Raw genomic sequence first — 18,076 nt, 5'->3', positions numbered from 1 at the left:
TATGGGTTTGGAACTATATTTTAAAAATTGCATGGGGACAAAAGACTTGGGAGGCAAGGAACTGGTGTTACCTCAGGAATCTTCTGTGAACAAGCACTCTGGCCAGCCTGGTAGTGGTGGTGGTTTTAACAGGCTGTGGCTCTATCAAATATAAAGACAGGTTATTGAGCAAAAATGAAGGGGAGGAAAGCCTTCAATCACCATTTTTCATTTTGTGACAATGGGCAAGTGAAAAGTTGTAATCAAAAGGACCGACAGCCAGTCTCAATGCAATCAAATCTAGTATGACTGCAGGCCTTACTCTTCCCTGCTGGAAACACCCCCTGACTTCTGAGAAGCCCGCTTCTGAATCTTTTTCCTGCCAGAGATAATTGTGGAGAAACAGCAAAGAATTCCTAATGGTATTGACTGGAAGCCTTCGAGCAGATTGGCTGCGTGTTGTTGTCTTGCATGAGGAAGAACAATAAACAAGAGACGAACAACTGGAAGAAGATGTAGCAGCAGAACAGAGCAAGATTTCCTTTGCAGGTCAACCAAAAGGGTGTTTGACCCAACCAAGCTTTCATTTCCTTTTCCCTCCAAATATTGATTTCCCACACAATTCCACAGTTGCAATAACCAAAATATTAGTTAGCTCTTAATAAGACCTTTTTCAAATCTCGGAGCTACATCTGTTTCCGATACAGTTAACCTTCCGCACCAGATCATTTTCAAAGCTTAAAGGTAAAGGTAAAGGGACCCCTGACCATTAGGAGCAGTCGCGGACGACTCTGGGGTTGCGGCGCTCATCTCGCTTTACTGGCCAAGGGAGCCAGAGTACAGCTTCTGGGTCATGTGGCCAGCATGACTAAGCCGCTTCTGGCAAACCAGAGCAGCGCACGGAAATGCCATTTACCTTCCCACCGCAGCGGTACCTATTTATCTACTTGCACTTTGACGTACTTTTGAACTGCTAGGTTGGCAGGAGCAGGGACCGAGCAACGGGAGCTCACCCCGTTGCGGGGATTTGAACCGCTGACCTTCTGATCGGCAAGTCCTAGGCTCTGTGGTTTAACCCACAGCACCACCCGCATCCCTTCAAAGCTTAGTAAACAACAAATGCAGATACAACAAATAAAGCAACTAATAAAAACTGAAGGCAAATACAAATGGTGGATCTTCAGAAAGCAGGACGGGAACCACATCTTACATCAGACGATGCCACACAACTACTATAGCTCAGGTGTGAAGCTCATACACATCAGGGGCCTTGCATCCCCTTGCATGTGGACCTGATTCTCCCTGCTGAGATCAGTTAGGTTATTTCTCTGTTGAAATCTGGGCATTTGATGAAGGTCCTTCTATTGCAGCTGGTATTATTAGTAAGCTTTCCAATTTTTGTGATTAATTTTAACTCGTTTTATCCCCATATGCTTTTTGTAGTATTATTCTGCACTGCTTAGAAACTTAAGGTGTTAAGGAGCATGCAAATTGCTTAAATAAAATAAATAATGGGATTTCATCTATGAGCCTCAATCACAAACCTCGTTGTTATTTATAAATTCATTCCAACTTTTAGAACTCACAATTTTAACATGTGCAGTAATTTATGGTTTGTCTCTCTATTTCCAATTCTGTAATTTTTATATATATATATATGCTTTCGGCACTTGGAACTTAGCCAGTCTCCTTTATCTGATAAACCTCTACTTGTAAGAAATCAGCTTACTTTTGATGTTATCCAAAGCAATATATTTATTTAAATTGTTAGCATTTTAGTAAAATTATTAAAGGTTAGATTGATATCATAGCCTTAGTTCATGACTAAAACGCTTTGGAATGACTTGTATGCTGGGGAAATTAACATTCAACTGCATGCATTTATCACAAACGTGAGATGCATCAAATCTTGGGTTCACATGTTCCCCATTGTTTAGTATTGCCATGAGGCAAGAGTCCCTATTTTCCAGGGACAGTCGTGAGTTTACAGAAGCCGTCCCGGTTTCAGATTTGATCCCAGAAAGTCCCGCTTTTCCTTAGGACGTCCCTATTTTCATCGGAGAAATGTTGGAGGGTATGGCGTTATGCAACTCCCGAGCCAAGGAGATAAGTAAATATATACAACCTTTAGAAGACATGTGATGGCAGCCTTGTATAGGAAAGTTTTTTTTTAAAAAAAAATGTTTAATGTTTTATTATGTTTTTATATGTGTTGTAAGCCGCCCAGAGTGGCTGAGGCAACCTAGTCATTTCGTTGTAGGAATGTTGGAGGGCATGGGAGACTGGAAGTTTTCTCTTCAGTTTTAGATTACTTCAATTTAGTGCCAGGTTTGAACCCTGAACTCTTAAATAGAAATAACTATGGTTTGTTAAAATGGGAGCAAAAGCTTCCATAACCTTCCTCACTATCTTTGCAGAGTGGGTGCACACAAGCCCAAGGTTTGCTGCAGCTCAACAGTGGTTTATCATTATGTGCAATATAATAATAATAATAATAATAATAATAATAATAATAATAATAATAATAATTTATTTATTTATACCCCACCCATCTGGCCGGGTTTCCCCAGCCACTATGGGCGGCTCCCAACCGAATATTAAAAACACAATACAGCATTAAACATTAAAAGCTTCCCTAAACAAATGAGGAGGAAACAATTAATGGCCCATAGGCTCTGCCAGCAATCCACCTCAAACCATCATAAAAAGACCAGTACTAAATCTAACAATTTTTCTATTGACTGTGATTCAGAGTATGACTCTGTTCCTCTCAACCCATCCTGTCCCAAAAATTCTAAGAAGAAAGAGGGTTTTGGAATTGAATATGGTTCTCTAAATCGTCTAAACAGCAATGGATTAAAGCATAGCCCTGAATCAAAACTAAGTTGATCAGGTGGGCAGGCTGTGTATGAGTTGCTTGGCAACCTTACAGAGAAAAGCCAAGGCTACGTGAGAGCAGATGGCTTGTGGATGGCAGGCTGAACAGCAATATTCAGAGATTAGAATAAGAAATGAAAAGTGGCTACTCTGAATTGCCATGAGATTTTCTAGAAGACCCTGGAAGATTACAGCTTAATCTTATTTAAATGTGGAAAGCAAGTGCTTTAACTCAAGCTTTTATTTGAGGAACTACAAAACGGCAAAAACATAGTAATACACACTTTCTGGCTGGACCAATATAATGAACATCTCTGGATTTGCAACAAAGAAAACACCACTCAGTTGGAGGATATTTACACCATGACAGATGCTCTCTCCTACATCGCATGATGGGACTCCCTTAGATTTTTATCAAAACTTTTAAAAAAGGATTGTTGTTCTGGACACAGATGTTCAGCATTAGATGGCTTCATGCCCACAAGTGCATCACTTTTTGCTTCTCATGTTAGAAGTGCTCAGTGTGCATTTGTGAGCAGCCATTATAGGCATAAGACATATAGACATTTCACAAATGTTTTTCAGTTGAGTCACTTTACATATTGAGCTGCATGTCTAGCACCCTGTGAGATTGTGGGTTTGTGGGTTTCTATTGAAATGCAATCTCCATTCTTCTTTCCCCTAGTACAGCTTATAACCATTTAACGCAAAATGGCAATAGTCAACATTCCAATAGAAAGCAGTTGAGAAGCGAAAAGCAAAAAGCAAAAACCCACATTTCAATAACAGCAGCTCACAAGCAATTTAACATGGGGAAAGAACAATGGTCCTTAAGGCCAGCTGAAGTGGCTTAGACACCAAAAAAAAAAAAAAAAAAAAAACAACCTAACAGCACAGGGATCAGATGATGACTGGTAGCCAGCCCCACAGTCTTAGAGCCACAACTGAGAAGGCCCTGTCTTATAGACTTATTAATCATCTGAGAAGGTCCTGTCTTAATGCTCACTATCACTAATGGTGATAGGACAAGGACCAGTGCCTCTTCCACTATACCTCAGTGGTAGAACATCTGGGACTCTTGCCCCCAGCTGTCTAGACTCTCCAAGGATGACTGCCACCAGCACTTTTAATGTGGAAACAGGCCAAGAGGCAATAAAGATCAAACAAACTGCTCTGCGAAATCTGGGCCCCAGTCATGAGTCTGGTGACAGCATTCTGCCCCTGCAGAAAAGTTTCTGAGAACATCGGCAAGGTCTGCGTTCGAAGTGACAAGAGGCATTACTTGAAACTAATTTCCAGAGTTCCCTGCGAAGGGGGATTGGCTTGTATACCACTCTGGGAATTATAGCTCTTTGTGGGAACTGGGGTCTCCTAACAACTCTCAGCACCCTTAGCAAACTACACCTCCCAGAATTCTTTGAGGGGAAGCTGTGACTATTTAAAGTGGTATAATGCAGCTTTAAATTCATAGTGCAAATGGTGCCTTTATCTATCCTAGGCATTGCAGCTGTGTAGCCTTTGCTATTGTACATTGTCTCCCCTCTCCCTTCTCCCGTACTTCCACATAGCTAGCACATAAGTGGGGGTGAGGGTGTCAGGAGATGGAAAATGTTGCCAGGGTTGCTTAGCGTAGGCAATATGGTAAATAGCACTCTGGGGAAAGAGTTTTCAAAGTGCATTTAATTGCATTTTCCGCTTCTCCTAACAACAAGGGATTAAACTAGAATGAAATGTGATGGAACTTGAAGAAAGATGGGCAGCTTGGCAAACAGTGTTTGTTAATATGCTAGGGAAAAGGCTAAACCTGCCTCAGAGAAGTAAACATCTATGCTTGCTACTTTAAAGGTGAAATTTTGAATTGGAATCTGAAAGCTGGTTCACATGTTATTTTAACAGCTGGGGAAAAGAACGAGTGCCTCACTCTTCAGATTCCTCACAAATAAAATGTTTTAAGTAGAAGCTTTGGGCATTTCTGGTGATGTTACCAAATGTTCTAATTTCATATTTTCATAGAATCAGCAATCCTAGAAGCAAGAGCTGTCAAAGCATTCCAGCGTCAGTGACAAACTGTCGAGGTAACAAGGAAGTTAGGCAGCTTTTTGAGGAAAAGGTAAGTACCACCAATTGTTTATCACCTTATTCATTAAAACATCACTTTCTGCTGTAACAAGGTCACATCAAAGGCACCTAAAAAGGGGGTTAAAATGACAAATGCAATTCAGTGAAGCGAGTTTAAAGTGATGCAAAATACCATAGCCACATAAAACACACACACACACACACACACACAAACACACACACACACTTACCTTACAGAGACACACCAAGGAATCTGGTTCTTATGCAACACTTAGAACAGATGAATTGGGCATCACTGGGGCTGAGGTATGCCAGTTACACTTCACACATATATTTCTGGAAGCCTGAAATTCCTGACATACTTTTTGCAAAGTATTCCATGAACCAGCTCTTGTGTTTTAAAGACCTATTGCAAACACAGAAAGTGGCAGCAAGGCCCTTGGAATCAATGTGGCATGTTTCTAGTCAATAGGCCTTACCTTGTAGAAGCAGAAACAGACACCTTCCTTCCTGGTCCTTCAAAATTAAAGAGGCCAGCTTAAGCACACTTTTAAAAAGAGTGTAACATGTAGTTGGGCTCTTAGGACTCAGCTACACAGCTACAATTCTAACGTTATGAGAGTGTTATAAAAATGTGGCACTAGATGGTGCTATAGAGCTGCAAGTCAATGTTAAATGACATTGGGAGCCATTTTCTTTTTTTTTTAATAGCGGTTTTTCTTCATGGTGCTTTTTGTATCTGTGTAGATCCAGCCTTAATATGACCTAATAGTGAGGAAGATGGATAAATGTCTATTATTTGATGGTTGTGCTCCAAACATGGTGAAGATGTGAATATTGAACATGTGAGAAGTGTGATTTCTGCTGCCTTGCATATGTGTTCATGTCTAGACACTAGCACTGTTTTCATTCTCTCAGATTCCACTTACTAGTTGCCTGTATTCTTCCTGAAAGTTTTGCTACGGGAAAATTATGGCCTTGGCAAAATGGAGATCCCAAGAGCCCATAATGTTATTCTTCAGAGAACGTTACCTTGGATTTAGAACAGGGATATAAAGTAATTCTCCCGAGACGAGCAAAGTCACAGGCATAAAACACTTGCCTTAGTTGTCTCATCCATTAGAAGAAGTTCCCTCTTCCACCTCCCTGCTTTTTTAAGATAATGAAACACTACTGCTGCGGAGATTAGCACCTAGAGTAATACTAAATCTGCCAAGGGGCAGTACCTTGGTTAGAAACAACCAAAATGTCATGAAACGGTGATCAAGCTCCTGAGTTCTTCAGAGCTCTTCTTCAGGCAGGCTGTGAAACAAAATGGGGGAGTGGGAGGGAAGAAGGGGAAGAAGTGCTGGCATGGGATGAAAGCCACAAAGTCTGAAGTTGTTATACTCTTAAGATGGAATGCTGAAGGAGGTGCTCAGATTTCTGGTTGCAGCAAGGACTGCTGGTGCAAAGAGCCATTGTGGCTGATCCCCCCACTGCTGAACTGGCTGTGGTCTAGAGATTCTTCGCCAGGCAGGTGATTACAATGGGGAAAGGGGGAGATTAGTATGGGAGAGATAACTTAGAGCAGAGGAAGTGACTCCCTTGGCATTCCTTCTGCGGCTCCCCTGTGGGAAAAAGCACTACAAGCCTCAGACACTTAGTTATGGCACCCCTTGCCTGCAGAGCCAGCAGCCCCTCTTCCCTTTTCAAACACCCTCCCTTGCGGAGCGTTCCTTCAGCCTCCTCTCCCCTCTGCTTGGGAGTCCTCTGGGCAGCTGCTGCCACTGTCCCTAATCTGAGCCGCTTGGAAACTTTAAAGAGTGTGTCTGAACTTTAAAACCATTCTAGGGAAATATTTTCTATTGAAAAGGTAGAGCAGCACTGCCATCTAGTGGTCAATCTCAGAGTTCGCCTTCTGCCAATTTTATATATATCTACAGTATTTTGGGTCATATCCCAATCGTGCTGCTTCCCTGGGCAGTTGCCTGTTTTGGCCCTTGTTAAATTCAAGGGATGTGGTGGAGGTTCTGTGCTTGTATGCTTTGCAAGCTCCCACTTAACCTTCTATTCAAAACGTTTGTGTACCAAACATTGGATTTTGCAACAGTTGTCAGTAGAAAGGTTGTGTTATGTATTTCCCCCTACCTCCTCGAGGAGGCATGCTGAACAGATTTTTAGTTTTTTAATTATACTTTGCGCAATGATGTGAAACCGGTATAGGATTCCTGATAGTTTGCACAGCTGGCGGTGGTGGCTGCTCCCTTGCTATTTTCTGCCTTCCTTTTCCCAAGGACTGAAATGCAAGAAAGCAGGAGAGAGGGGAGTGGGTGTCAAGTACTGGTAGGCTACAGGGGACATGGGTGGCGCTGTGATTTAAACCACTGAGCCTCTTGGGCTTGCTGATCAGAAGGTCGTGGTTCAAATCTGCTCAATGGGGTGAGCTCCTATTGCTCTGTCCCTGCTTCTGCCAACCTAGCAGTTCGAAAGTACACCAGTGCAAGTAGATAAATAGGTGCCGCTGTGGCGGGAAGGTAAACAATGTTTCCGTGCACTCTGGCTTCCATCACAGTGTTCTGTTGCACCAGAAGCGGTTTAGTCGTGCTGGCCACATGACCCAGAAAGTTGTCTGTGGACAAGCGCCAGCTCCCTTGGTCTGAAAGCGAGATGAGCGCCACAACCCCATAGTCGCCTTTGACTGGACTTAACCGTCCAGGGGTCCTTTACTTTACCTTAGGCTGGCATGTTTAAGAGGACACACTCAATGTAGGAGAAGCCAGTGCAAACAGGAACTGAGCAGGAAGGGCAAATAATCTGGATTTCTGAGGGCATATTTACTGAGACATTTTTGCAGATGGCATTGGATGGGCACAGCAGTGTCTATGGGTAACCCTTGAATTGGCAACCATTCTTGTCATCACTGCTTGCCATCTCAACACTTATAACCCCTTTCAGGTAAAAACTAAAGAGGAATGAATGCTTGGAGAATGTGTGCATGTAGCTGGGGCAGGGAGAATCACACCCACTGACCTCTGTGCATTCATCTGAACCTGAGTACAATGCCTTCATGCATACAAATTGTACATGCCTAGACCAGGGGTAGCCAACATGGTGCCCTCCAGATGTTGTGGAGTATTGTTCCTGTTATCCCTGACTATTGACCATAGTAGCTGAGACAGCTGGGAATTGTAGTCCAACATCATATGGAGAGTACCACATTAGCTGGTCCTGGCCTAGGACTTAGAATGAATGCATGTGACCTCCCTCACCATAGGAGCTAATTACTAGTTGTCGAGGTCCTTTCAGTCCCCCATATACAATATTTGAGGGCCGCCCCTAAGTTGATGGACCTTGCCATTCAAATGGGGGGGGGGCTTGCGCGCGCTGCATCTTGTGATCCATTATACAGGGTGGGGATTACCTGCCCCACCCCCCAATATTTTATTCAAGTGGGCACCCCTGTTCTCCACCCATTCATTCCCTCTCTGGTGTCATCTTGAAAAGGCTTATATCCCCAAGGAAAGATCTTCCACACTGAGGGAAGTAAATTAGTGACCTTACCTTCTCACGAGTAGTGGATGTTTGCATATTTGTTCAACACTGATTAAGACTTAGTTGGCTTCCGGTTGTTTGTTTTTGCACACTTGTGTGTTTTCTATCGCCGCACCTCATTTTGTTTCATTCCCTATATTGCGGACTCTTCACTCATTTTATGTTCACCAAATAGTTTGAACGACGCAGGACTTACTACTGGAATCCCAACCTAGCATGGCTGCAGAGGAAAGCTACCCACAGAAATTCCAAATGCATTGCTGTTGCTATGTTTCTAGTCCAGGTAGCATAGACTGGCAAAACATTTCAGCATGTCCTGTTGGTCCAGTTTGGTTCCTGCGGCTGTTACAGGAAACGAAGCAGGGGCTGTAAATAGTGATGGTCTCACAGCTACCATCCCACAATGTGTGCAGCAGTGCTCCAGCCTGATAAAGGGATCTCTGTCTCCTGGGAAGCTTCTGTCTGTCCACAGAACACATTGGTGGCTCCAAACGATAGCAATAAATTTCTATTGACACCTATTAATTGCATTATTTCCTTCCTGGCACCCATAAGCCTACTGTTGCAGACCAGTGATCACTGATAAACCTTTATCCAGATGCTCAAACTGGGGGAAGCTCACACCAATACTGGTCACTTCAGAGTACCCAGATGAGTTTGCAGCTAGGCTGCAGTGACAGTTTTGCTTGATCAAAGAATCACTTCCTACATGCTCCAAAAAGCACCGCTGCATCCATAGGCACATTGCTTAAGGCCCTACATGGTCACCTTTCCCTCTCATCAGGGGCACTCTGCATAAGCGCAGTGGTCCTCTTGTACGCTGTCAAGAAGTTTCTCTGGTGGCCACCAAAAATGAAGGCCTGATGTAGCTGAGTGAAATAATTCAAGTACAGAAACCTAAAGAAGAAGAAGAAGAAGAAGAGGGAGAGGGAGAAGAAGAAGAAGAAATAATAGCTTAAAGCTTGCTTGAGGATCAAGTGGTTGAAAGGCAGGATACATATAATTTTAAAAATGGCTGCCACTCAATTTGTAAAAAGTTGATATGATTAGTTAGAGTCAGTTAGGCTATTGATTCAATTAGAGATTTGCATGTGACTAAAACATGAAGCACACTTCATTTGCTTTTGGGGTTTTTTATGAAGCACATATGAGTCAAAACAGGCAAATGCCTCTTCTGAAGAAAGAATGCCTCTTTTAAAATGTTCCTTCCCATATACAGCTTTTCCCAAACATTGGTATTCAGCTGTATATGTTTTTAAAAGCTGCTACTCTAATCAGGGCACGTTTTTAGTTGAGCAAAGTTTTTTTTTAATCATTTCATGTACTGATTAATTGACTAACAGCACACTCCTATACACATCAAACTAAGATGCGAGTTCAATGAGGCTTCATCCCAAGTAAGTGCGTATAAGATTGCAGCTATAATGTTGCAGCCATAATAATAAAAGCAGCAGGAATTTGGCCATTTTTCAAAGTTGTCAGTGCTGAACATTAGGAGCTCAGTAGGACTTGCTCAAGCAAGTAGACAACTTAATAGAGAGCAAGATTTAAATGGTTATTGTGAATGCCCTATATTGACAATGCCAAGTTTCCACTTTGCATCCAGGTCAGAATTCTGTTTTCCAAAATAAGAGTAGATCAAAAGGAAATGAAAATTAAACTTCGTTGGACTGGTGGAGGACAGTCATATTATCACAGCTTCATATATTTATGTTTCAAATCCAACATTAGGCTGTATGAACTTGCCTTTGAACTTGAACTAAATACAGAAACAGCACTTCCATTTCCCTGGCTCATAGTAGTTGTAGAATGTGAGCACATGTGGGTTTATTGCCACCCTTTGGTTTTGTGATCCATTCCTGGGTGAAAGGGCAGCACAAGAAAAAAAGGGGGGGATGCAGACACATGCACATGGATACTCAGTGCCAATGAGATATATTCAAGACCATCTTTAGGGACTTGGATATCCTACGTTAAACATAAATTACTGGATGAGGCTGGATAGCTCAGTCGGCAGAGCATGAGACTCTTAACCCCAGGGTTGTGGGTTTGAGCCCCATGTTGGGTGAAAGATTCCTGCATTGCAGGGGGTTGGACTAGATGACCTTTGTCGCCCTTTCCAACTCTACAATTCTGTGAATCTTTTACTATAGATATTGGTTTACGCACCCCCAGTCATTTGTAAGACTGTGGCAAAAAGAGAGAGAGAAGAAGAAGAAAAAGATCTTGCTCCAGATGTACTGAGTCTCATTGTGGTTCCATTCATCCTACAGCATCTTTCAGAATACTAAATACCCACTGCCCCTTCCTCATCTAATATTGCCTTCTTTATTTAATACCAATTCTCTCTCTCTCTCTCTCTCTCTCTCTCTCTCTCTCTCTCTCTCCAGTTTACATCTATGTAATCCACCTGTTGTGTGAGCACCTAGGTTCTTTCACATCATTATCTTTCTGCCACTGTTATTTTATATCCACTGGGCCATAACAGTGTTGCTGCTGCTACTGTCTGAATGGGCATCATTGCTTTATCAGCTGATGGTAGGTCTGTCCTTTGCATCCCTCTATTTGGAGATTAGTTACCTGCAGCCCAGTTCTTTCTCCCATGCTCTGTAATTTGTCTTAAGGCCTTCAGAATTCTTTCTTCTGTTATTGTTCCTTGAAAGCAGAAGTAGATGCATTCAAGGTTGAGTAGTGAAGGAAAGGCCCTTCTTCCCCTATATCTGCAGCAATAAGTGGTGATGTGGTCACACACACTGTTTTTGAAAAAGAAAAACATGATTGCTCTGGTGCTAGATACATCATGAAACATACACATCCCTGATTATAGGTGCAAAGAGCATCGCAGAGGCCAGTCAGCAATGATTAGGGGAGGTGTATGTATATGAGTTCCTGCCAACCTAGCAGTTCGAAAGCACGTCAAAGTGCAAGTAGATAAATAGGTACCGCTCCAGTGGGAAGGTAAATGGCATTTCTGTGTGCTGCTTTCGTTCACCAGAAGCGGCTTAGCCACATGACCCAGAAGCTGTACACCGGCTCCCTCGGCCAATAAAGCGAGATGAGTGCCACAACCCCAGAGTCGGCCACGACTGGACCTAATGGTCAGGGGTCCCTTTACCTTTACCTATGTATATGAGTAAGTGAGAGAGGGATGCAAATCCCATGAACCCAAATGGGATGGGTAAAGAATGTCTTTGTGAAGGCACTTTGTCTCAGTCAAAGAGATGTTTTGAATGCTTAGATGCAGGGAAGGAGAGAAAACAAAAAGGAAGGAGCTATGGATTTTAAGCTTTTGGAGAATGTCCTAGTAAGTTTTTACACTACGTGTTGTATATAGGCACTTGAATTTCCATTGGATGAGAGTCCTTAAAGAATTGTTATCCTTTGTGGCTTCATCCATCTATTTTCTTGCTCCTTCTTTTTCAATTTTTTGTCACCTCTCACTCACTTCTGCTTATCTACTCTTCTTGCTATAAACCTGTTGTTTTTCACATGTTCCGTCCTCTGTTCTTCTAATTGATGCATCTTCAGTTTTTGATACAATTGATCATTCTCTTCTTTCATAGTCTTTACTAGGTTTTGGTGGGCATGTGCCTTTGGGGCCTTTTTCTTAGCTCTTTGAGGGTTCATTTCCTATATCATTATCCTCCCCCCTGTTCAGCTGTAGTTTCCCAAGGGTCTTGGGACCCCTTTTCTCTCATTGTTCTTTCTCTTAGTCCCATTGTTCATTCTTTTAACCTCCACACAGTCACCTGCACCTCTTCTTTTTCACTACTCTCTGTATTTCTAACATCTTGACTCACCTTTGATTCTGCTTCAGACTGGCTGTGTGTAGAAATGAAATGATGCCACTATTTTATGCTATTCTGCGGTACCCTCTGCTGCAGTAGCCTTACCCCATCATTGCCTAGTTTCATTACAGTAATTCTCTCCTTCCCAGTTGGTTTCTTTCTTAGCTTCCTCCAATCTCTTAACCATTTTGAGAATTCTGCTTCCTGTTTAGTTTGTCTCTCTGTTTCTTGTTTTGCCAGCCTTTCTCCTTTGTTACAGAGTCTTACTTACATGGACTCTGGTTTCCTTATCTGATCCAGTTTCAGTTTCTTTCTTTTCTTTTCTTTTTAATTATTCTCCTGTTTTGGCACCTTCTTATCTTACAGCTTCTCTTTCTTTATTTGCATTCTTGTCCTCTCTGCTGTACTGGTACTCTTTTGTCTGGATCATGGGTCCATTTTCCTGTCCCTTTCCTGCTTCCTTCCTCTGGAACTTAGGGCTACCAAAATCCACATCTCTTAACTCCTTGCAAGTCTGTAAACTGCATCAGATTTTTTTCCTCTGCTATGTGAACCACTAGACTCGCCTCCCCCCCTTCTTTGCCTCCTTCTTCTAATTGCCTACAGGCACGGTTCCCACTTTCTTTTTAATTTTAATCTAAACGACTAAATCAATCAGCCTTGTGCTTTTAAGTTTTATATGGCAATTTGAGATGTGATGATAATTATAATAATATTTGGCATACCCTCCAACATTTATGTGATGAAAATAGGGACACCCTGTTGTTGTTGTTGTTGTTGTTGTTGTTGTTGTTGTTGTTGTTGTACCTGGTCCATCTGACTGGGTTGCCCCAGCCACTCCAGGTGGCTTCCAACACATATAAAAACATAATAAAACATTAAACATTAAAAAACATCCCTGTACAGGGCTGGTTTCTGAAATATCACAAGCAATTTGGAGAGTCAAAGACAATGCTGCCACATTTCCTTCCTGTGCTGAACATATAAGAAGAACGTTTGGGCAGGTGAGTGCTATAGCTTTCTGACTGAAAGGTCTAGCTTCTAATCGGAGGGAATGGTCCCAGGGCTCTCCAATCTCTGCTTTGGGACAGGAACATGCCTGTCTTGTTCCATCTATTCTTGTTGACACTGACCACCTCCAAACCCCTTGCTTGCTTAACTGCTTTGTGCATAGGCTTTGCTACTAATATGGGCTGTTTCTTGTTGCTGGCATTCATTTGTCACAAAAGAGACAATGCAGTGCGCCTCTGGGGGTGAAGTCTAACTGCGACATTAGCAACACCGAGGTGACCGCCCCTGGACCATGTGTATGGAGGTCTTGGGCTCCCCAGACAATAAGACTCTTGGGCTCGCTGATGTGGTCTAAAGGAAAGCAGAGCAATATGTTTGGCACCAGCTTGGCTGCAGGAGTTGCCAGAAGGAGGCGTACAAGGCGCCATCCCAGCTGTCTTAGGGACTCCACTCTGGATTGGTGTAGGGTTTACTCCTTAGCTGTTTCTTCTCCCAAATATAGCCCACAAGGCAGTGAAAATTTAGGATCTCCTCCTTTCCCAGGTGGACGAGCCCCATCTGCCCCTTACTTCTGTCTGCAGCACATGTAGAAATCGCTTTCTTAACCATTGGACCTTCTATTGGTCTCATCCACTCAATCTGCCGCAGCCTGTCTTCGCATGCAGGGGAAGTCCCGAATTCACCAAGGGTTTGAGACTCATCAGCTACCCTCACCTGGTTTAGCTGGCCAGTCGAAGCGGTTTCAACATGGGCTGTGGAACGTCCCTCAGTGGCGTAGCGTGGGTTGTCAGCACCCGGGGCAAGGCAAGTAATTTGCGCCCCCTAACCCGTGGATTTGCACCCCCTAACCCGTGGATTTATGCCCCCTAACCTTAACCCCCAGATGTTGCGCCCGGTGCAGCCGGGCCCCCCTGCACCCCCCACGCTACGCCACTGACGTTCCTATCTGATCAGGGAGCACCTGCACCCAAGTATTGTTCTAGGGCAGGGCTAGGGCTCAAATTACTAGCAGTGGTGATAAATGTGGTGGTGTTTGCTTCAAAAATTCTGGACATTTGTCCTTTTCAACCCTTTAACACCCCCCAAAAATGACTGCTGCTGGTTTGCACACCCTCCCCTCTCATCGTAGCATCCTTGCTCCTGTACCTCCCCTCATGAAGTTTTGAAGGTTACTTTCCTATATATTTCCCTAGATACCCCTATACCATTTTCATACTGAATGTTGTCCACAAGGCAACAGGGAGGGGAGCAAATCCCCTTTAGTTCTCTCTTTAAGGAGACCTAGCAGAAAACTCCTCTTCTGAAATTTTCCAGGCTTATGACCTGGGGAACCTCTATGATGTACAGTGGTACCTCAGGTTACATACGCTCCAGGTTACAGAGGCTTCAGGTTACAGACTCTGCTAACCCGGAAATAGTACCTCGGGTTAAGAACTCTGCTTCAGGATGAGAACAGAAATTGTGCAGCGGCAGCACAGCGGCAGCAGGAGGCCCCATTAGCTAAAGTGGTGCTTCAGGTTAAGAACAGTTTCAGGTTAAGAACGGACCTCTGGAATGAATTAAGTACTTAACCCGAGGTACCACTGTATGCCATTTTCATACATACAGATTTTTGAACGAAACAATAGGGAGGGTAACTACCCCAACACTGTAAAAGTTGCCCTTGCACGAAAACCCCTTCACATATCTTTCTAAAATTTCACAATATTCATTGCTTCAGGAAGGGCTTTTATGCCTGTAAATTTTTATCCAGTTGCACCACCAGATTAAAAATGTTATAAACCAGTGGTTCCCAGTTAGCTAATTACTGAGGACCCCCTATTCTTCAAAAGCCAATCCATGGACGCCCTGCTTTTAAAAATTTTCATAACTGTATGGTATCGGGGACCGTGTTAAGGAGGGCTGCACTGAGGAGGAATGGTGGGAGTCTCCCCCTCCCCCAGGTCCTGATCAGTATCCTGAATCTTTCCAGGAGCAGTGGGACAGTATAGATTTGGAACAGTGGTAGGCAGAGAGGCATAGTTCAAAAGGCAGAAGCTGGGAAGTACTGGATGGGGAACAGCTAGGAGAAGAACTGGGGGAGAGAGTTAACAGACTCACTGTTGCTTGAAAGTGTTCATCTATTCAGCTGAAGGTCAATAAGAGCAGATAAGGTGGCAGCAAAGAAAACACAGTGATTGCGAGATCAGGTTACAAGATGTGGTCGTGATGTGGGTGACTAGGGAGGAAGTGGGTGGAACCCTTAATTGGGAGCACCTTCATTCCTAGGAATGGATTCTTTGTTCTCTCGCTGTGCTCATTAAATTTTCAAACTGGTAAGAGACTCCTTTCACTTTGTTCTGCTTATCTACTGCCAAAGGGGGCTGGGGGTGGAGGAAGCTGAGTTCCTGAAGCCTGACATTACCTCTTCAAAGCAATTTTTTGAACAAAATGTGGGGTAGCCCCTAATAAGCAAAGGATTTTAGGTATAGTAAAAAACAGACTAGGGCAGAGCGATATCTGATTTTCAACGTCGTGATATATCAACAGCTAAACATTGTGATATTCTGATATATGACAATGTCTGAAATAGGAGATTGGGCGTAGGGATGAGGGAAGGAGCAGCTACATAGCTCGGGTGGGGTGCGTGCAGATCAGGCGTGGGGTTAGGGCTGGGCAGTGTCAGGTTTTTAACATTGTGGTGTATCACCAGCCGAATATCGCAGTTTGGTGATAAACCATGATGTTGAAACAAGCTGCATCAGGCACCAAGTGAAACTGCCTCAGCTCTCACCACAGGAGCTGAGGTGCTTTCACCCCAGTGCCTCACAGGCTGGGGCCAATGCATCTGGCCCCGGTCCACTGCTCAGCTGGGGGGTGGGAAGGCTCCCGCCCCCCCAGCTGAGCAAGCCCCGATGTCCCTGGAGGTGAGGTGGGGGCTCCTTTAGACTTCTCCAACAAGGGGGGCAGAACTGTACACCCCTCAATGGAAAAGTGTGGCAGAGCTTGCACCTCCCCAGCTGAGCAGCTGTGATCCCACTCCTTGCATGCTGGGGAGCAGGAGCACTTTAATGGAGCCCCCACCCTGCCCCTGGCTTGTGTGAGCCAGTGGCAGGTTGTGGGCTCTGTAGAACTGCTTGGCTGAGACAAGGGCAGTGGTGCGCTCCTGAGCCAAGCTGTGTAAAGAAGCAAGGTGTTATGTACTGAAGTTCTCACCCTGGGCCAGCAGGGGGATACTGTAGATAGTTTTCACTCAGGTCCACATATGCAAATAAGGGATTGAAAGTGACGTTCAGTGATTGGATAGTTACAGAAAATGGTTACTGTTGCATTCTAGTGGAGCTCTATATAAACAGGCTGGCTGAACCCTTCAGTTCAGTTCTGTTCTGGCCTGTGAATAAACAAGAGCTTTTGAAGAATCGCTGTGTCGTCTGATATGTTCACCCACAACTTAACACAAGGGATCTCGCTTGTTTCTCCCTCTGCAGCGGTATGAGGGCAGAGCACGATGGCGATTTCACTCAGCGGTATATCGTTGGTGAAATTGTCACTGCTCCTGAGTTCCTTTGCCTCCAGCGCCCGGACGCAGCTTGCTAACAGCTGGGCGCTGTTAGCAGAGCGACTCAGGAGGCGGCAGTTTCACCCATGATATACTGCAGAGTGAAGCTGTCCTCATGGTCAGCCAGGCCTAGTGGGGATAAGGGAAGGAGCAGTCACAAAGATTGGGCGGGTGGAGAGAGGAAGTGGAGTCATTTCCACCACATGGTTTGAGTGGGAGGGGATGGGGAGGGGATGTGTGCATCAAGCGCCGTCAGCAGTGGAAGCCAACAAAGATGCACGTCCACTGTGGCTGCTACTGCTGCTTTTCTGCTGACTGAGAAAAGCTGCTCTGCCTCAGTGCCAGGGGAAGGTAGTATGTGCCTTGAAGTGAGGGAGACCAGCTGCCCTGGTCTCCCTCAGCGTGCCGGGTCAAAATCATTATTGCGGTGTGATTTCAAAACTGATTTTGGCCAATATATGGAAAAATCATACAGTGCCAAAACAGGCCATAAGATTTGTGATATTGCCATGCAAAAATGGCAACAATTTAGTAGGGAGGAGGCAAGGGATGGGGCTGCAGACCCCCTGGGTGCATTTCCCAGACCCCCAGGGTTCCCCGGACTCCTAATTGGGAACCACTGTTAAAAACAGATCCCATATATATATATATATATATATATATATATATATATCTTCAAACCCAGCACAAATCCATCATTTCCTGTTTGTCTTCAGTTTGACAGGTTTCACCAATTCAGCAGGGGCTACCATTACTGCAGATTCTATTGAAAATGAAAGTTACAGTTATTTGTTTATTTTTTCCCATGATAGGGAATGGCATGGAAAACATCCAAATCAGTTTGGAACTGAAGTGAACTGGGAAACCTCTGAAGAGGTCCTAGTCAAATTGAAGGCTATTTTTACAAGACGCTGACTGAATCAGTGTCTGAACTGTATCTTGTGGTCAGTGCTCACTGTTGATAATCACATCCTCCTAGATTTAGAATGCTGACCAAATCTAAGACCATTAGCTACCTCCACTGCAGGCCTGGATGACGTATAAGCATGAATGTGTAACTGCTTAGAACCTGCTCAGAAGCTTTAGTGACTAAGAGGCATATAAATAGCTACAGTAAATAAAGAGGCATAATTATCTGGAGCAACTGCAAGGAGTGGTTATCGCAGCTTGAGAGAGAGATTTTACCTCAGGGAGAGAGTCAGAACTGGACCTGTCGCCTCCTTGGTAGGTCTGCAACTCAGGAAAGAAGGAAATCTCCAGCCTACTCTAA

Source organism: Podarcis erhardii (genome assembly GCF_964252035.2).
Source record: "Podarcis erhardii genome assembly, chromosome: 4".
Taxonomy (NCBI): Eukaryota; Metazoa; Chordata; class Lepidosauria; order Squamata; family Lacertidae; genus Podarcis; species Podarcis erhardii.
This window is presented reverse-complemented; position numbering follows the sequence as displayed.